This window comes from Lissotriton helveticus, chromosome 1_1 (assembly GCF_964261635.1).
Source record: "Lissotriton helveticus chromosome 1_1, aLisHel1.1, whole genome shotgun sequence".
NCBI classification, from domain to species: domain Eukaryota; kingdom Metazoa; phylum Chordata; class Amphibia; order Caudata; family Salamandridae; genus Lissotriton; species Lissotriton helveticus.
The window spans coordinates 218,255,759-218,274,584 of record NC_136057.1 but is presented as its reverse complement, the minus strand read 5'-3'; the positions used below and the strand labels follow the sequence as shown (position 1 = coordinate 218,274,584).

Below are 18,826 nucleotides of genomic sequence, written 5' to 3'. Positions count from 1 at the left end.
GCTCGTCATAAGCACACGACAAGTGTACTGCACGAAGAGCTGAGCTCGTCATGAGCATGGAAGGGGTTAAAACATCAATTTGTTATTAAACTCTACAAATTTGATTGCTAATATATGTAACCATATTAATACATAGAGTGTAGGTCAGTGTACGTCCACATTTGTTTAGCTGATTTTAAGACAGAATATAGCAGAGCCTGGATAGCTCAGTCGGTAGAGCATCAGACTTTTAATCTGAGGGTCCAGGGTTCAAGTCCCTGTTCAGGCGGTTGCTTCCTTTAAAGAAAAATTACTCTAATTGGATGCTCTTTTTGTGTTCCCCTGCATGACGAATAAGATATTCCATTACTAAAATTGCAAAAACGTCTTTCATGGAGTTGTGAAATGCACATCTGCCTCATATATCATGTGCCATTTGACTAAACTTAAGTCGTACGTAGACTTACCTAAGGTATCATGTAACTTGAGACGGTGAATATAATTTCCCCAATTCAATATTCAAAATAAATCCATGGTTATAGTATCAAATGAACTTTATAAAGCTGATCAACATTATTTCATTTCAGAATATCTCTGCACCTAATTAGAGCGTATTGGCTCTGTGGCGCAATGGATAGCGCATTGGACTTCTAGGTGAATGTAAAAAAGATATTCAAAGGTTGTGGGTTCGAATCCCACCAGAGTCAGTTTTATCCCTATTTATTTCATAACTGTTTAAAAGAGTAATAAACAGTGCATGCATGCTTCTGCTTCACCAAAAAGGGCAGTGAAAGGAAGTCTATTTTAAATAGATACTATTCAAATTACGCAATCTTTGCAGAAGAGGAAATTGGCAGCTGTACTTATGAAAATGTAATTTACTCAGAAGTAAGATTTTGGGCCCTTCCTTAATTTTACAATGTCAATAAAAACATATGACTTCTAAGTCAGCAAAAAAAATGAGATAGTAGCAATTTCAGGACTTACAATAAGGTTAAATTTACTGAAGAGATTTCAAATGCTTGAAGTACCAATTCATTATTATATTCCGCGTATTCAGTACTTAATACCGGCAACCATCTTAAGAAACGTAGTGATAGTTGGGACACTTCCAAATGTTGATAAGGTCATTTTGTGGAGCGGCCTCTCCGAGCCTGGATAGCTCAGTCGGGAGAGCATCAGTCTTTTAATCTGAGGGCCCAGGGTTCAAGTCCCTGTTCAGGCGGCTTGGTTAAAGAAAAGGTATATCAATTGCATACTCTTTTCAGGATCCAATGAATGGGGAGTCCTATTCGAGATGTTTCAAAAAAGTCTTAATCAAGTCATTACATACCCATCTGTCTTCTACATTCTTTGACAAGGGTTAAGAAGACTTACCCAAACTGTATCATGTAGTTTGTTGATTATCTTTTACCCAATTCAATGTTCAAAATGTAAGGTAGTGTCCGATTAACTTGATAAAGTTGGTCAACAGCTGATAGGTCATCTTTTTATTTGTGAATCTCTGATCACCGTGTTGAATCAGGTCGGATCTCTAGTGCAATGGATAGCGGCTTGGAGTCCTAGACGAATGTAGCAAAAGCATTCAAAGGCTTTGTGTTCAAACACCAGCTGGGTCAATTTTATCCCTCCTCTTATTTTATAACTAATTGAAGCAGTAACAAGCAATGCCTGCGTCTGCATCACCAGAAACATTTACCAAAATGGCAGTGAAAGAAAGTCTACTTAAACAGAGACTGTTTGCTTTGAAAACATTGCATAATCTATGCCCAAGAGGAAGTTCCCAAAGAAACTGCTGAAAATGTATGTAATTTAGTAGGTAGTAATAGTATTTGGCACTTTATTGATTTCACAAGGTCATTTTAGACACATGATTTCTAAGTCAGCCGAAAATGAGATAGTACAAATTTCAGGATTTAAAATGGATTACGTGTGCTGCTGAAATTTCAAATGCTTAACACCTTCAATGCTACAGGAGATTTTCCTCCTGTGCTGAATGATCTGTAAATCCATTGTTCATGACGAGCTCAGCTCGTCATAAGCACACGACAAGTGTACTGCACGACGAGCTGAGCTCGTCATGAGCATGGAAGGGGTTAAAACATCAATTTGTTATTAAACTCTACAAATTTGATTGCTAATATATGTAACCATATTAATACACAGAGTGTAGGTCAGTGTACGTCCACATTTGTTTAGCTGATTTTAAGACAGAGTATAGCAGAGCCTGGATAGCTCAGTCCGTAGAGCATCAGACTTTTAATCTGAGGGTCCAGGGTTCAAGTCCCTGTTCAGGCGGTTGCTTCCTTTAAAGAAAAATTACTCTAATTGGATGCTCTTTTTGTGTTCCCCTGCATGACGAATAAGATATTCCATTACTAAAATTGCAAAAACGTCTTTCATGGAGTTGTGAAATGCACATCTGCCTCATATATCATGTGCCATTTGACTAAACTTAAGTCGTACGTAGACTTACCTAAGGTATCATGTAACTTGAGACGGTGAATATAATTTCCCCAATTCAATATTCAAAATAAATCCATGGTTATAGTATCAAATGAACTTTATAAAGCTGATCAACATTATTTCATTTCAGAATATCTCTGCACCTAATCAGAGCGTATTGGCTCTGTGGCGCAATGGATAGCGCATTGGACTTCTAGGTGAATGTAAAAAAGATATTCAAAGGTTGTGGGTTCAAATCCCACCAGAGTCAGTTTTATCCCTATTTACTTCATAACTGTTTAAAAGAGTAATAAACAGTGCATGCATGCTTCTGCTTCACCAAAAAGGGCAGTGAAAGGAAGTCTATTTTAAATAGATACTATTCAAATTACGCAATCTTTGCAGAAGAGGAAATTGGCAGCTGTACTTATGAAAATGTAATTTACTCAGAAGTAAGTTTTTGGGCCCTTCCTTCATTTTACAATGTCAATAAAAACATATGACTTCTAAGTCAGCAAAAAAAATGAGATAGTAGCAATTTCAGGACTTACAATAAGGTTAAATTTACTGAAGAGATTTCAAATGCTTGAAGTACCAATTCATTATTATATTCCTCGTATTCAGTACTTAATACCGGCAACCATCTTAAGAAACGTAGTGATAGTTGGGACACTTCCAAATGTTGATAAGGTCATTTTGTGGAGCGGCCTCTCCGAGCCTGGATAGCTCAGTCGGGAGAGCATCAGTCTTTTAATCTGAGGGCCCAGGGTTCAAGTCCCTGTTCAGGCGGCTTGGTTAAAGAAAAGGTATATCAATTGCATACTCTTTTCAGGATCCAATGAATGGGGAGTCCTATTAGAGGTGTTTCAAAAAAGTCTTAATCAAGTCATTACATACCCATCTGTCTTCTACATTCTTTGACAAGGGTTAAGAAGACTTACCCAAACTGTATCATGTAGTTTGTTGATAATCTTTTACCCAATTCAATGTTCAAAATGTAAGGTAGTGTCCGATTAACTTGATAAAGTTGGTCAACAGCTGATAGGTCATCTTTTTATTTGTGAATCTCTGATCACCGTGTTGAATCAGGTCGGATCTCTAGTGCAATGGATAGCGGCTTGGAGTCCTAGACGAATGTAGCAAAAGCATTCAAAGGCTTTGTGTTCAAACACCAGCTGGGTCAATTTTATCCCTCCTCTTATTTTATAACTAATTGAAACAGTAACAAGCAATGCCTGCGTCTGCATCACCAGAAACATTTACCAAAATGGCAGTGAAAGAAAGTCTACTTAAACAGAGACTGTTTGCTTTGAAAACATTGCATAATCTATGCCCAAGAGGAAATTCCCAAAGATACTGCTGAAAATGTATGTAATTTAGTAGGTAGTAATAGTATTTGGCACTTTATTGATTTCACAATGTCATTTTAGACACATGATTTCTAAGTCAGCCGAAAATGAGATAGTACAAATTTCAGGATTTAAAATGGATTACGTGTGCTGCTGAAATTTCAAATGCTTAACACCTTCAATGCTACAGGAGATTTTCCTCCTGTGCTGAATGATCTGTAAATCCATTGTTCATGACGAGCTCAGCTCGTCATAAGCACACGACAAGTGTACTGCACGAAGAGCTGAGCTCGTCATGAGCATGGAAGGGGTTAAAACATCAATTTGTTATTAAACTCTACAAATTTGATTGCTAATATATGTAACCATATTAATACATAGAGTGTAGGTCAGTGTACGTCCACATTTGTTTAGCTGATTTTAAGACAGAATATAGCAGAGCCTGGATAGCTCAGTCGGTAGAGCATCAGACTTTTAATCTGAGGGTCCAGGGTTCAAGTCCCTGTTCAGGCGGTTGCTTCCTTTAAAGAAAAATTACTCTAATTGGATGCTCTTTTTGTGTTCCCCTGCATGACGAATAAGATATTCCATTACTAAAATTGCAAAAACGTCTTTCATGGAGTTGTGAAATGCACATCTGCCTCATATATCATGTGCCATTTGACTAAACTTAAGTCGTACGTAGACTTACCTAAGGTATCATGTAACTTGAGACGGTGAATATAATTTCCCCAATTCAATATTCAAAATAAATCCATGGTTATAGTATCAAATGAACTTTATAAAGCTGATCAACATTATTTCATTTCAGAATATCTCTGCACCTAATTAGAGCGTATTGGCTCTGTGGCGCAATGGATAGCGCATTGGACTTCTAGGAGAATGTAAAAAAGATATTCAAAGGTTGTGGGTTCGAATCCCACCAGAGTCAGTTTTATCCCTATTTATTTCATAACTGTTTAAAAGAGTAATATACAGTGCATGCATGCTTCTGCTTCACCAAAAAGGGCAGTGAAAGGAAGTCTATTTTAAATAGATACTATTCAAATTACGCAATCTTTGCAGAAGAGGAAATTGGCAGCTGTACTTATGAAAATGTAATTTACTCAGAAGTAAGATTTTGGGCCCTTCCTTAATTTTACAATGTCAATAAAAACATATGACTTCTAAGTCAGCAAAAAAAATGAGATAGTAGCAATTTCAGGACTTACAATAAGGTTAAATTTACTGAAGAGATTTCAAATGCTTGAAGTACCAATTCATTATTATATTCCGCGTATTCAGTACTTAATACCGGCAACCATCTTAAGAAACGTAGTGATAGTTGGGACACTTCCAAATGTTGATAAGGTCATTTTGTGGAGCGGCCTCTCCGAGCCTGGATAGCTCAGTCGGGAGAGCATCAGTCTTTTAATATGAGGGCCCAGGGTTCAAGTCCCTGTTCAGGCGGCTTGGTTAAAGAAAAGGTATATCAATTGCATACTCTTTTCAGGATCCAATGAATGGGGAGTCCTATTCGAGATGTTTCAAAAAAGTCTTAATCAAGTCATTACATACCCATCTGTCTTCTACATTCTTTGACAAGGGTTAAGAAGACTTACCCAAACTGTATCATGTAGTTTGTTGATTATCTTTTACCCAATTCAATGTTCAAAATGTAAGGTAGTGTCCGATTAACTTGATAAAGTTGGTCAACAGCTGATAGGTCATCTTTTTATTTGTGAATCTCTGATCACCGTGTTGAATCAGGTCGGATCTCTAGTGCAATGGATAGCGGCTTGGAGTCCTAGACGAATGTAGCAAAAGCATTCAAAGGCTTTGTGTTCAAACACCAGCTGGGTCAATTTTATCCCTCCTCTTATTTTATAACTAATTGAAGCAGTAACAAGCAATGCCTGCGTCTGCATCACCAGAAACATTTACCAAAATGGCAGTGAAAGAAAGTCTACTTAAACAGAGACTGTTTGCTTTGAAAACATTGCATAATCTATGCCCAAGAGGAAGTTCCCAAAGAAACTGGTGAAAATGTATGTAATTTGGTAGGTAGTAATAGTATTTGGCACTTTATTGATTTCACAAGGTCATTTTAGACACATGATTTCTAAGTCAGCCGAAAATGAGATAGTACAAATTTCAGGATTTAAAATGGATTACGTGTGCTGCTGAAATTTCAAATGCTTAACACCTTCAATGCTACAGGAGATTTTCCTCCTGTGCTGAATGATCTGTAAATCCATTGTTCATGACGAGCTCAGCTCGTCATAAGCACACGACAAGTGTACTGCACGACGAGCTGAGCTCGTCATGAGCATGGAAGGGGTTAAAACATCAATTTGTTATTAAACTCTACAAATTTGATTGCTAATATATGTAACCATATTAATACACAGAGTGTAGGTCAGTGTACGTCCACATTTGTTTAGCTGATTTTAAGACAGAGTATAGCAGAGCCTGGATAGCTCAGTCCGTAGAGCATCAGACTTTTAATCTGAGGGTCCAGGGTTCAAGTCCCTGTTCAGGCGGTTGCTTCCTTTAAAGAAAAATTACTCTAATTGGATGCTCTTTTTGTGTTCCCCTGCATGACGAATAAGATATTCCATTACTAAAATTGCAAAAACGTCTTTCATGGAGTTGTGAAATGCACATCTGCCTCATATATCATGTGCCATTTGACTAAACTTAAGTCGTACGTAGACTTACCTAAGGTATCATGTAACTTGAGACGGTGAATATAATTTCCCCAATTCAATATTCAAAATAAATCCATGGTTATAGTATCAAATGAACTTTATAAAGCTGATCAACATTATTTCATTTCAGAATATCTCTGCACCTAATCAGAGCGTATTGGCTCTGTGGCGCAATGGATAGCGCATTGGACTTCTAGGTGAATGTAAAAAAGATATTCAAAGGTTGTGGGTTCAAATCCCACCAGAGTCAGTTTTATCCCTATTTACTTCATAACTGTTTAAAAGAGTAATAAACAGTGCATGCATGCTTCTGCTTCACCAAAAAGGGCAGTGAAAGGAAGTCTATTTTAAATAGATACTATTCAAATTACGCAATCTTTGCAGAAGAGGAAATTGGCAGCTGTACTTATGAAAATGTAATTTACTCAGAAGTAAGTTTTTGGGCCCTTCCTTCATTTTACAATGTCAATAAAAACATATGACTTCTAAGTCAGCAAAAAAAATTAGATAGTAGCAATTTCAGGACTTACAATAAGGTTACATTTACTGAAGAGATTTCAAATGCTTGAAGTACCAATTCATTATTATATTCCGCGTATTCAGTACTTAATACCGGCAACCATCTTAAGAAACGTAGTGATAGTTGGGACACTTCCAAATGTTGATAAGGTCATTTTGTGGAGCGGCCTCTCCGAGCCTGGATAGCTCAGTCGGGAGAGCATCAGTCTTTTAATCTGAGGGCCCAGGGTTCAAGTCCCTGTTCAGGCGGCTTGGTTAAAGAAAAGGTATATCAATTGCATACTCTTTTCAGGATCCAATGAATGGGGAGTCCTATTCGAGATGTTTCAAAAAAGTGTTAATCAAGTCATTACATACCCATCTGTCTTCTACATTCTTTGACAAGGGTTAAGAAGACTTACCCAAACTGTATCATGTAGTTTGACATGTTGATTATCTTTTACCCAATTCAATGTTCAAAATGTAAGGTAGTGTCCGATTAACTTGATAAAGTTGGTCAACAGCTGATAGGTCATCTTTTTATTTGTGAATCTCTGATCACCGTGTTGAATCAGGTCGGATCTCTAGTGCAATGGATAGCGGCTTGGAGTCCTAGACGAATGTAGCAAAAGCATTCAAAGGCTTTGTGTTCAAACACCAGCTGGGTCATTTTTATCCCTCCTCTTATTTTATAACTAATTGAAACAGTAACAAGCAATGCCTGCGTCTGCATCACCAGAAACATTTACCAAAATGGCAGTGAAAGAAAGTCTACTTAAACAGAGACTGTTTGCTTTGAAAACATTGCATAATCTATGCCCAAGAGGAAGTTCCCAAAGAAACTGCTGAAAATGTATGTAATTTAGTAGGTAGTAATAGTATTTGGCACTTTATTGATTTCACAAGGTCATTTTAGACACATGATTTCTAAGTCAGCCGAAAATGAGATAGTACAAATTTCAGGATTTAAAAGGGATTACGTGTGCTGCTGAAATTTCAAATGCTTAACACCTTCAATGCTACAGGAGATTTTCCTCCTGTGCTGAATGATCTGTAAATCCATTGTTCATGACGAGCTCAGCTCGTCATAAGCACACGACAAGTGTACTGCACGACGAGCTGAGCTCGTCATGAGCATGGAAGGGGTTAAAACATCAATTTGTTATTAAACTCTACAAATTTGATTGCTAATATATGTAAACATATTAATACACAGAGTGTAGGTCAGTGTACGTCCACATTTGTTTAGCTGATTTTAAGACAGAGTATAGCAGAGCCTGGATAGCTCAGTCGGTAGAGCATCAGACTTTTAATCTGAGGGTCCAGGGTTCAAGTCCCTGTTCAGGCGGTTGCTTCCTTTAAAGAAAAATTACTCTAATTGGATGCCCTTTTTGTGTTCCCCTGCATGACGAATAAGATATTCCATTACTAAAATTGCAAAAACGTCTTTCATGGAGTTGTGAAATGCACATCTGCCTCATATATCATGTGCCATTTGACTAAACTTAAGTCGTACGTAGACTTACCTAAGGTATCATGTAACTTGAGACGGTGAATATAATTTCCCCAATTCAATATTCAAAATAAATCCATGGTTATAGTATCAAATGAACTTTATAAAGCTGATCAACATTATTTCATTTCAGAATATCTCTGCACCTCATCAGAGTGTATTGGCTCTGTGGCGCAATGGATAGCGCATTGGACTTCTAGGTGAATGTAAAAAAGATATTCAAAGGTTGTGGGTTCGAATCCCACCAGAGTCAGTTTTATCCCTATTTATTTCATAACTGTTTAAAAGAGTAATAAACAGTGCATGCATGCTTCTGCTTCACCAAAAAGGGCAGTGAAAGGAAGTCTATTTTAAATAGATACTATTCAAGTTACGCAATCTTTGCAGAAGAGGAAATTGGCAGCTGTACTTATGAAAATGTAATTTACTCAGAAGTAAGATTTTGGGCCCTTCCTTAATTTTACAATGTCAATAAAAACATATGAATTCTAAGTCAGCAAAAAAAATGAGATAGTAGCAATTTCAGGACTTACAATAAGGTTAAATTTACTGAAGAGATTTCAAATGCTTGAAGTACCAATTCATTATTATATTCCGCGTATTCAGTACTTAATACCGGCAACCATCTTAAGAAACGTAGTGATAGTTGGGACACTTCCAAATGTTGATAAGGTCATTTTGTGGAGCGCCCTCTCCGAGCCTGGATAGCTCAGTCGGGAGAGCATCAGACTTTTAATCTGAGGGCCCAGGGTTCAAGTCCCTGTTCAGGCGGCTTGGTTAAAGAAAAGGTATATCAATTGCATACTCTTTTCAGGATCCAATGAATGGGGAGTCCTATTAGAGATGTTTCAAAAAAGTCTTAATCAAGTCATTACATACCCATCTGTCTTCTACATTCTTTGACAAGGGTTAAGAAGACTTACCCAAACTGTATCATGTAGTTTGTTGATAATCTTTTACCCAATTCAATGTTCAAAATGTAAGGTAGTGTCCGATTAACTTGATAAAGTTGGTCAACAGCTGATAGGTCATCTTTTTATTTGTGAATCTCTGATCACCGTGTTGAATCAGGTCGGATCTCTAGTGCAATGGATAGCGGCTTGGAGTCCTAGACGAATGTAGCAAAAGCATTCAAAGGCTTTGTGTTCAAACACCAGCTGGGTCAATTTTATCCCTCCTCTTATTTTATAACTAATTGAAACAGTAACAAGCAATGCCTGCGTCTGCATCACCAGAAACATTTACCAAAATGGCAGTGAAAGAAAGTCTACTTAAACAGAGACTGTTTGCTTTGAAAACATTGCATAATCTATGCCCAAGAGGAAATTCCCAAAGATACTGCTGAAAATGTATGTAATTTAGTAGGTAGTAATAGTATTTGGCACTTTATTGATTTCACAATGTCATTTTAGACACATGATTTCTAAGTCAGCCGAAAATGAGATAGTACAAATTTCAGGATTTAAAATGGATTACGTGTGCTGCTGAAATTTCAAATGCTTAACACCTTCAATGCTACAGGAGATTTTCCTCCTGTGCTGAATGATCTGTAAATCCATTGTTCATGACGAGCTCAGCTCGTCATAAGCACACGACAAGTGTACTGCACGAAGAGCTGAGCTCGTCATGAGCATGGAAGGGGTTAAAACATCAATTTGTTATTAAACTCTACAAATTTGATTGCTAATATATGTAACCATATTAATACATAGAGTGTAGGTCAGTGTACGTCCACATTTGTTTAGCTGATTTTAAGACAGAATATAGCAGAGCCTGGATAGCTCAGTCGGTAGAGCATCAGACTTTTAATCTGAGGGTCCAGGGTTCAAGTCCCTGTTCAGGCGGTTGCTTCCTTTAAAGAAAAATTACTCTAATTGGATGCTCTTTTTGTGTTCCCCTGCATGACGAATAAGATATTCCATTACTAAAATTGCAAAAACGTCTTTCATGGAGTTGTGAAATGCACATCTGCCTCATATATCATGTGCCATTTGACTAAACTTAAGTCGTACGTAGACTTACCTAAGGTATCATGTAACTTGAGACGGTGAATATAATTTCCCCAATTCAATATTCAAAATAAATCCATGGTTATAGTATCAAATGAACTTTATAAAGCTGATCAACATTATTTCATTTCAGAATATCTCTGCACCTAATTAGAGCGTATTGGCTCTGTGGCGCAATGGATAGCGCATTGGACTTCTAGGTGAATGTAAAAAAGATATTCAAAGGTTGTGGGTTCGAATCCCACCAGAGTCAGTTTTATCCCTATTTATTTCATAACTGTTTAAAAGAGTAATAAACAGTGCATGCATGCTTCTGCTTCACCAAAAAGGGCAGTGAAAGGAAGTCTATTTTAAATAGATACTATTCAAATTACGCAATCTTTGCAGAAGAGGAAATTGGCAGCTGTACTTATGAAAATGTAATTTACTCAGAAGTAAGATTTTGGGCCCTTCCTTAATTTTACAATGTCAATAAAAACATATGACTTCTAAGTCAGCAAAAAAAATGAGATAGTAGCAATTTCAGGACTTACAATAAGGTTAAATTTACTGAAGAGATTTCAAATGCTTGAAGTACCAATTCATTATTATATTCCGCGTATTCAGTACTTAATACCGGCAACCATCTTAAGAAACGTAGTGATAGTTGGGACACTTCCAAATGTTGATAAGGTCATTTTGTGGAGCGGCCTCTCCGAGCCTGGATAGCTCAGTCGGGAGAGCATCAGTCTTTTAATCTGAGGGCCCAGGGTTCAAGTCCCTGTTCAGGCGGCTTGGTTAAAGAAAAGGTATATCAATTGCATACTCTTTTCAGGATCCAATGAATGGGGAGTCCTATTCGAGATGTTTCAAAAAAGTCTTAATCAAGTCATTACATACCCATCTGTCTTCTACATTCTTTGACAAGGGTTAAGAAGACTTACCCAAACTGTATCATGTAGTTTGTTGATTATCTTTTACCCAATTCAATGTTCAAAATGTAAGGTAGTGTCCGATTAACTTGATAAAGTTGGTCAACAGCTGATAGGTCATCTTTTTATTTGTGAATCTCTGATCACCGTGTTGAATCAGGTCGGATCTCTAGTGCAATGGATAGCGGCTTGGAGTCCTAGACGAATGTAGCAAAAGCATTCAAAGGCTTTGTGTTCAAACACCAGCTGGGTCATTTTTATCCCTCCTCTTATTTTATAACTAATTGAAACAGTAACAAGCAATGCCTGCGTCTGCATCACCAGAAACATTTACCAAAATGGCAGTGAAAGAAAGTCTACTTAAACAGAGACTGTTTGCTTTGAAAACATTGCATAATCTATGCCCAAGAGGAAGTTCCCAAAGAAACTGCTGAAAATGTATGTAATTTAGTAGGTAGTAATAGTATTTGGCACTTTATTGATTTCACAAGGTCATTTTAGACACATGATTTCTAAGTCAGCCGAAAATGAGATAGTACAAATTTCAGGATTTAAAAGGGATTACGTGTGCTGCTGAAATTTCAAATGCTTAACACCTTCAATGCTACAGGAGATTTTCCTCCTGTGCTGAATGATCTGTAAATCCATTGTTCATGACGAGCTCAGCTCGTCATAAGCACACGACAAGTGTACTGCACGACGAGCTGAGCTCGTCATGAGCATGGAAGGGGTTAAAACATCAATTTGTTATTAAACTCTACAAATTTGATTGCTAATATATGTAAACATATTAATACACAGAGTGTAGGTCAGTGTACGTCCACATTTGTTTAGCTGATTTTAAGACAGAGTATAGCAGAGCCTGGATAGCTCAGTCGGTAGAGCATCAGACTTTTAATCTGAGGGTCCAGGGTTCAAGTCCCTGTTCAGGCGGTTGCTTCCTTTAAAGAAAAATTACTCTAATTGGATGCCCTTTTTGTGTTCCCCTGCATGACGAATAAGATATTCCATTACTAAAATTGCAAAAACGTCTTTCATGGAGTTGTGAAATGCACATCTGCCTCATATATCATGTGCCATTTGACTAAACTTAAGTCGTACGTAGACTTACCTAAGGTATCATGTAACTTGAGACGGTGAATATAATTTCCCCAATTCAATATTCAAAATAAATCCATGGTTATAGTATCAAATGAACTTTATAAAGCTGATCAACATTATTTCATTTCAGAATATCTCTGCACCTCATCAGAGTGTATTGGCTCTGTGGCGCAATGGATAGCGCATTGGACTTCTAGGTGAATGTAAAAAAGATATTCAAAGGTTGTGGGTTCGAATCCCACCAGAGTCAGTTTTATCCCTATTTATTTCATAACTGTTTAAAAGAGTAATAAACAGTGCATGCATGCTTCTGCTTCACCAAAAAGGGCAGTGAAAGGAAGTCTATTTTAAATAGATACTATTCAAGTTACGCAATCTTTGCAGAAGAGGAAATTGGCAGCTGTACTTATGAAAATGTAATTTACTCAGAAGTAAGATTTTGGGCCCTTCCTTAATTTTACAATGTCAATAAAAACATATGAATTCTAAGTCAGCAAAAAAAATGAGATAGTAGCAATTTCAGGACTTACAATAAGGTTAAATTTACTGAAGAGATTTCAAATGCTTGAAGTACCAATTCATTATTATATTCCGCGTATTCAGTACTTAATACCGGCAACCATCTTAAGAAACGTAGTGATAGTTGGGACACTTCCAAATGTTGATAAGGTCATTTTGTGGAGCGCCCTCTCCGAGCCTGGATAGCTCAGTCGGGAGAGCATCAGACTTTTAATCTGAGGGCCCAGGGTTCAAGTCCCTGTTCAGGCGGCTTGGTTAAAGAAAAGGTATATCAATTGCATACTCTTTTCAGGATCCAATGAATGGGGAGTCCTATTAGAGATGTTTCAAAAAAGTCTTAATCAAGTCATTACATACCCATCTGTCTTCTACATTCTTTGACAAGGGTTAAGAAGACTTACCCAAACTGTATCATGTAGTTTGTTGATAATCTTTTACCCAATTCAATGTTCAAAATGTAAGGTAGTGTCCGATTAACTTGATAAAGTTGGTCAACAGCTGATAGGTCATCTTTTTATTTGTGAATCTCTGATCACCGTGTTGAATCAGGTCGGATCTCTAGTGCAATGGATAGCGGCTTGGAGTCCTAGACGAATGTAGCAAAAGCATTCAAAGGCTTTGTGTTCAAACACCAGCTGGGTCAATTTTATCCCTCCTCTTATTTTATAACTAATTGAAACAGTAACAAGCAATGCCTGCGTCTGCATCACCAGAAACATTTACCAAAATGGCAGTGAAAGAAAGTCTACTTAAACAGAGACTGTTTGCTTTGAAAACATTGCATAATCTATGCCCAAGAGGAAATTCCCAAAGATACTGCTGAAAATGTATGTAATTTAGTAGGTAGTAATAGTATTTGGCACTTTATTGATTTCACAATGTCATTTTAGACACATGATTTCTAAGTCAGCCGAAAATGAGATAGTACAAATTTCAGGATTTAAAATGGATTACGTGTGCTGCTGAAATTTCAAATGCTTAACACCTTCAATGCTACAGGAGATTTTCCTCCTGTGCTGAATGATCTGTAAATCCATTGTTCATGACGAGCTCAGCTCGTCATAAGCACACGACAAGTGTACTGCACGAAGAGCTGAGCTCGTCATGAGCATGGAAGGGGTTAAAACATCAATTTGTTATTAAACTCTACAAATTTGATTGCTAATATATGTAACCATATTAATACATAGAGTGTAGGTCAGTGTACGTCCACATTTGTTTAGCTGATTTTAAGACAGAATATAGCAGAGCCTGGATAGCTCAGTCGGTAGAGCATCAGACTTTTAATCTGAGGGTCCAGGGTTCAAGTCCCTGTTCAGGCGGTTGCTTCCTTTAAAGAAAAATTACTCTAATTGGATGCTCTTTTTGTGTTCCCCTGCATGACGAATAAGATATTCCATTACTAAAATTGCAAAAACGTCTTTCATGGAGTTGTGAAATGCACATCTGCCTCATATATCATGTGCCATTTGACTAAACTTAAGTCGTACGTAGACTTACCTAAGGTATCATGTAACTTGAGACGGTGAATATAATTTCCCCAATTCAATATTCAAAATAAATCCATGGTTATAGTATCAAATGAACTTTATAAAGCTGATCAACATTATTTCATTTCAGAATATCTCTGCACCTAATTAGAGCGTATTGGCTCTGTGGCGCAATGGATAGCGCATTGGACTTCTAGGTGAATGTAAAAAAGATATTCAAAGGTTGTGGGTTCGAATCCCACCAGAGTCAGTTTTATCCCTATTTATTTCATAACTGTTTAAAAGAGTAATAAACAGTGCATGCATGCTTCTGCTTCACCAAAAAGGGCAGTGAAAGGAAGTCTATTTTAAATAGATACTATTCAAATTACGCAATCTTTGCAGAAGAGGAAATTGGCAGCTGTACTTATGAAAATGTAATTTACTCAGAAGTAAGATTTTGGGCCCTTCCTTAATTTTACAATGTCAATAAAAACATATGACTTCTAAGTCAGCAAAAAAAATGAGATAGTAGCAATTTCAGGACTTACAATAAGGTTAAATTTACTGAAGAGATTTCAAATGCTTGAAGTACCAATTCATTATTATATTCCGCGTATTCAGTACTTAATACCGGCAACCATCTTAAGAAACGTAGTGATAGTTGGGACACTTCCAAATGTTGATAAGGTCATTTTGTGGAGCGGCCTCTCCGAGCCTGGATAGCTCAGTCGGGAGAGCATCAGTCTTTTAATCTGAGGGCCCAGGGTTCAAGTCCCTGTTCAGGCGGCTTGGTTAAAGAAAAGGTATATCAATTGCATACTCTTTTCAGGATCCAATGAATGGGGAGTCCTATTCGAGATGTTTCAAAAAAGTCTTAATCAAGTCATTACATACCCATCTGTCTTCTACATTCTTTGACAAGGGTTAAGAAGACTTACCCAAACTGTATCATGTAGTTTGTTGATTATCTTTTACCCAATTCAATGTTCAAAATGTAAGGTAGTGTCCGATTAACTTGATAAAGTTGGTCAACAGCTGATAGGTCATCTTTTTATTTGTGAATCTCTGATCACCGTGTTGAATCAGGTCGGATCTCTAGTGCAATGGATAGCGGCTTGGAGTCCTAGACGAATGTAGCAAAAGCATTCAAAGGCTTTGTGTTCAAACACCAGCTGGGTCAATTTTATCCCTCCTCTTATTTTATAACTAATTGAAGCAGTAACAAGCAATGCCTGCGTCTGCATCACCAGAAACATTTACCAAAATGGCAGTGAAAGAAAGTCTACTTAAACAGAGACTGTTTGCTTTGAAAACATTGCATAATCTATGCCCAAGAGGAAGTTCCCAAAGAAACTGCTGAAAATGTATGTAATTTAGTAGGTAGTAATAGTATTTGGCACTTTATTGATTTCACAAGGTCATTTTAGACACATGATTTCTAAGTCAGCCGAAAATGAGATAGTACAAATTTCAGGATTTAAAATGGATTACGTGTGCTGCTGAAATTTCAAATGCTTAACACCTTCAATGCTACAGGAGATTTTCCTCCTGTGCTGAATGATCTGTAAATCCATTGTTCATGACGAGCTCAGCTCGTCATAAGCACACGACAAGTGTACTGCACGACGAGCTGAGCTCGTCATGAGCATGGAAGGGGTTAAAACATCAATTTGTTATTAAACTCTACAAATTTGATTGCTAATATATGTAACCATATTAATACACAGAGTGTAGGTCAGTGTACGTCCACATTTGTTTAGCTGATTTTAAGACAGAGTATAGCAGAGCCTGGATAGCTCAGTCCGTAGAGCATCAGACTTTTAATCTGAGGGTCCAGGGTTCAAGTCCCTGTTCAGGCGGTTGCTTCCTTTAAAGAAAAATTACTCTAATTGGATGCTCTTTTTGTGTTCCCCTGCATGACGAATAAGATATTCCATTACTAAAATTGCAAAAACGTCTTTCATGGAGTTGTGAAATGCACATCTGCCTCATATATCATGTGCCATTTGACTAAACTTAAGTCGTACGTAGACTTACCTAAGGTATCATGTAACTTGAGACGGTGAATATAATTTCCCCAATTCAATATTCAAAATAAATCCATGGTTATAGTATCAAATGAACTTTATAAAGCTGATCAACATTATTTCATTTCAGAATATCTCTGCACCTAATCAGAGCGTATTGGCTCTGTGGCGCAATGGATAGCGCATTGGACTTCTAGGTGAATGTAAAAAAGATATTCAAAGGTTGTGGGTTCAAATCCCACCAGAGTCAGTTTTATCCCTATTTACTTCATAACTGTTTAAAAGAGTAATAAACAGTGCATGCATGCTTCTGCTTCACCAAAAAGGGCAGTGAAAGGAAGTCTATTTTAAATAGATACTATTCAAATTACGCAATCTTTGCAGAAGAGGAAATTGGCAGCTGTACTTATGAAAATGTAATTTACTCAGAAGTAAGTTTTTGGGCCCTTCCTTCATTTTACAATGTCAATAAAAACATATGACTTCTAAGTCAGCAAAAAAAATGAGATAGTAGCAATTTCAGGACTTACAATAAGGTTAAATTTACTGAAGAGATTTCAAATGCTTGAAGTACCAATTCATTATTATATTCCGCGTATTCAGTACTTAATACCGGCAACCATCTTAAGAAACGTAGTGATAGTTGGGACACTTCCAAATGTTGATAAGGTCATTTTGTGGAGCGGCCTCTCCGAGCCTGGATAGCTCAGTCGGGAGAGCATCAGTCTTTTAATCTGAGGGCCCAGGGTTCAAGTCCCTGTTCAGGCGGCTTGGTTAAAGAAAAGGTATATCAATTGCATACTCTTTTCAGGATCCAATGAATGGGGAGTCCTATTAGAGATGTTTCAAAAAAGTCTTAATCAAGTCATTACATACCCATCTGTCTTCTACATTCTTTGACAAGGGTTAAGAAGACTTACCCAAACTGTATCATGTAGTTTGTTGATAATCTTTTACCCAATTCAATGTTCAAAATGTAAGGTAGTGTCCGATTAACTTGATAAAGTTGGTCAACAGCTGATAGGTCATCTTTTTATTTGTGAATCTCTGATCACCGTGTTGAATCAGGTCGGATCTCTAGTGCAATGGATAGCGGCTTGGAGTCCTAGACGAATGTAGCAAAAGCATTCAAAGGCTTTGTGTTCAAACACCAGCTGGGTCAATTTTATCCCTCCTCTTATTTTATAACTAATTGAAACAGTAACAAGCAATGCCTGCGTCTGCATCACCAGAAACATTTACCAAAATGGCAGTGAAAGAAAGTCTACTTAAACAGAGACTGTTTGCTTTGAAAACATTGCATAATCTATGCCCAAGAGGAAATTCCCAAAGATACTGCTGAAAATGTATGTAATTTAGTAGGTAGTAATAGTATTTGGCACTTTATTGATTTCACAATGTCATTTTAGACACATGATTTCTAAGTCAGCCGAAAATGAGATAGTACAAATTTCAGGATTTAAAATGGATTACGTGTGCTGCTGAAATTTCAAATGCTTAACACCTTCAATGCTACAGGAGATTTTCCTCCTGTGCTGAATGATCTGTAAATCCATTGTTCATGACGAGCTCAGCTCGTCATAAGCACACGACAAGTGTACTGCACGAAGAGCTGAGCTCGTCATGAGCATGGAAGGGGTTAAAACATCAATTTGTTATTAAACTCTACAAATTTGATTGCTAATATATGTAACCATATTAATACATAGAGTGTAGGTCAGTGTACGTCCACATTTGTTTAGCTGATTTTAAGACAGAATATAGCAGAGCCTGGATAGCTCAGTCGGTAGAGCATCAGACTTTTAATCTGAGGGTCCAGGGTTCAAGTCCCTGTTCAGGCGGTTGCTTCCTTTAAAGAAAAATTACTCTAATTGGATGCTCTTTTTGTGTTCCCCTGCATGACGAATAAGATATTCCATTACTAAAATTGCAAAAACGTCTTTCATGGAGTTGTGAAATGCACATCTGCCTCATATATCATGTGCCATTTGACTAAACTTAAGTCGTACGTAGACTTACCTAAGGTATCATGTAACTTGAGACGGTGAATATAATTTCCCCAATTCAATATTCAAAATAAATCCATGGTTATAGTATCAAATGAACTTTATAAAGCTGATCAACATTATTTCATTTCAGAATATCTCTGCACCTAATTAGAGCGTATTGGCTCTGTGGCGCAATGGATAGCGCATTGGACTTCTAGGAGAATGTAAAAAAGATATTCAAAGGTTGTGGGTTCGAATCCCACCAGAGTCAGTTTTATCCCTATTTATTTCATAACTGTTTAAAAGAGTAATATACAGTGCATGC

At 37.2% G+C, this 18,826-nt stretch overlaps 17 non-coding genes across 17 annotated transcripts; all 17 read left to right on the top strand.

Moving 5' to 3' along the window:
* The first annotated feature begins 195 nt into the window (after nucleotides 1–195).
* Nucleotides 196–268, top strand: TRNAK-UUU (transfer RNA lysine (anticodon UUU)). The gene has a single exon. It is a non-coding gene; the product is annotated as a tRNA-Lys (tRNA).
* A 327-nt stretch (nucleotides 269–595) lies between these two features.
* TRNAR-UCU (transfer RNA arginine (anticodon UCU)) lies at nucleotides 596–686 on the top strand. The gene is given in 2 exon segments: nucleotides 596–632; nucleotides 651–686. It is a non-coding gene; the product is annotated as a tRNA-Arg (tRNA).
* A 1,918-nt stretch (nucleotides 687–2,604) lies between these two features.
* TRNAR-UCU (transfer RNA arginine (anticodon UCU)) lies at nucleotides 2,605–2,695 on the top strand. Its single transcript is given in 2 exon segments — nucleotides 2,605–2,641; nucleotides 2,660–2,695. It is a non-coding gene; the product is annotated as a tRNA-Arg (tRNA).
* A 1,518-nt stretch (nucleotides 2,696–4,213) lies between these two features.
* Nucleotides 4,214–4,286, top strand: TRNAK-UUU (transfer RNA lysine (anticodon UUU)). Its single transcript has one exon. It is a non-coding gene; the product is annotated as a tRNA-Lys (tRNA).
* Nucleotides 4,287–4,613: 327 nt separating this feature from the next.
* TRNAR-UCU (transfer RNA arginine (anticodon UCU)) lies at nucleotides 4,614–4,704 on the top strand. The gene is given in 2 exon segments: nucleotides 4,614–4,650; nucleotides 4,669–4,704. It is a non-coding gene; the product is annotated as a tRNA-Arg (tRNA).
* Nucleotides 4,705–6,622: 1,918 nt separating this feature from the next.
* TRNAR-UCU (transfer RNA arginine (anticodon UCU)) lies at nucleotides 6,623–6,713 on the top strand. The gene is given in 2 exon segments: nucleotides 6,623–6,659; nucleotides 6,678–6,713. It is a non-coding gene; the product is annotated as a tRNA-Arg (tRNA).
* A 1,523-nt stretch (nucleotides 6,714–8,236) lies between these two features.
* TRNAK-UUU (transfer RNA lysine (anticodon UUU)) lies at nucleotides 8,237–8,309 on the top strand. Its single transcript has one exon. It is a non-coding gene; the product is annotated as a tRNA-Lys (tRNA).
* Nucleotides 8,310–8,636: 327 nt separating this feature from the next.
* TRNAR-UCU (transfer RNA arginine (anticodon UCU)) lies at nucleotides 8,637–8,727 on the top strand. The gene is given in 2 exon segments: nucleotides 8,637–8,673; nucleotides 8,692–8,727. It is a non-coding gene; the product is annotated as a tRNA-Arg (tRNA).
* Nucleotides 8,728–10,245: 1,518 nt separating this feature from the next.
* On the top strand, nucleotides 10,246–10,318 carry TRNAK-UUU (transfer RNA lysine (anticodon UUU)). Its single transcript has one exon. It is a non-coding gene; the product is annotated as a tRNA-Lys (tRNA).
* Nucleotides 10,319–10,645: 327 nt separating this feature from the next.
* Nucleotides 10,646–10,736, top strand: TRNAR-UCU (transfer RNA arginine (anticodon UCU)). Its single transcript is given in 2 exon segments — nucleotides 10,646–10,682; nucleotides 10,701–10,736. It is a non-coding gene; the product is annotated as a tRNA-Arg (tRNA).
* Nucleotides 10,737–12,254: 1,518 nt separating this feature from the next.
* TRNAK-UUU (transfer RNA lysine (anticodon UUU)) lies at nucleotides 12,255–12,327 on the top strand. Its single transcript has one exon. It is a non-coding gene; the product is annotated as a tRNA-Lys (tRNA).
* A 327-nt stretch (nucleotides 12,328–12,654) lies between these two features.
* On the top strand, nucleotides 12,655–12,745 carry TRNAR-UCU (transfer RNA arginine (anticodon UCU)). Its single transcript is given in 2 exon segments — nucleotides 12,655–12,691; nucleotides 12,710–12,745. It is a non-coding gene; the product is annotated as a tRNA-Arg (tRNA).
* Nucleotides 12,746–14,263: 1,518 nt separating this feature from the next.
* TRNAK-UUU (transfer RNA lysine (anticodon UUU)) lies at nucleotides 14,264–14,336 on the top strand. Its single transcript has one exon. It is a non-coding gene; the product is annotated as a tRNA-Lys (tRNA).
* A 327-nt stretch (nucleotides 14,337–14,663) lies between these two features.
* On the top strand, nucleotides 14,664–14,754 carry TRNAR-UCU (transfer RNA arginine (anticodon UCU)). The gene is given in 2 exon segments: nucleotides 14,664–14,700; nucleotides 14,719–14,754. It is a non-coding gene; the product is annotated as a tRNA-Arg (tRNA).
* A 1,918-nt stretch (nucleotides 14,755–16,672) lies between these two features.
* TRNAR-UCU (transfer RNA arginine (anticodon UCU)) lies at nucleotides 16,673–16,763 on the top strand. The gene is given in 2 exon segments: nucleotides 16,673–16,709; nucleotides 16,728–16,763. It is a non-coding gene; the product is annotated as a tRNA-Arg (tRNA).
* A 1,518-nt stretch (nucleotides 16,764–18,281) lies between these two features.
* Nucleotides 18,282–18,354, top strand: TRNAK-UUU (transfer RNA lysine (anticodon UUU)). The gene has a single exon. It is a non-coding gene; the product is annotated as a tRNA-Lys (tRNA).
* Nucleotides 18,355–18,681: 327 nt separating this feature from the next.
* On the top strand, nucleotides 18,682–18,772 carry TRNAR-UCU (transfer RNA arginine (anticodon UCU)). The gene is given in 2 exon segments: nucleotides 18,682–18,718; nucleotides 18,737–18,772. It is a non-coding gene; the product is annotated as a tRNA-Arg (tRNA).
* The last annotated feature ends 54 nt before the right edge of the window (nucleotides 18,773–18,826 follow it).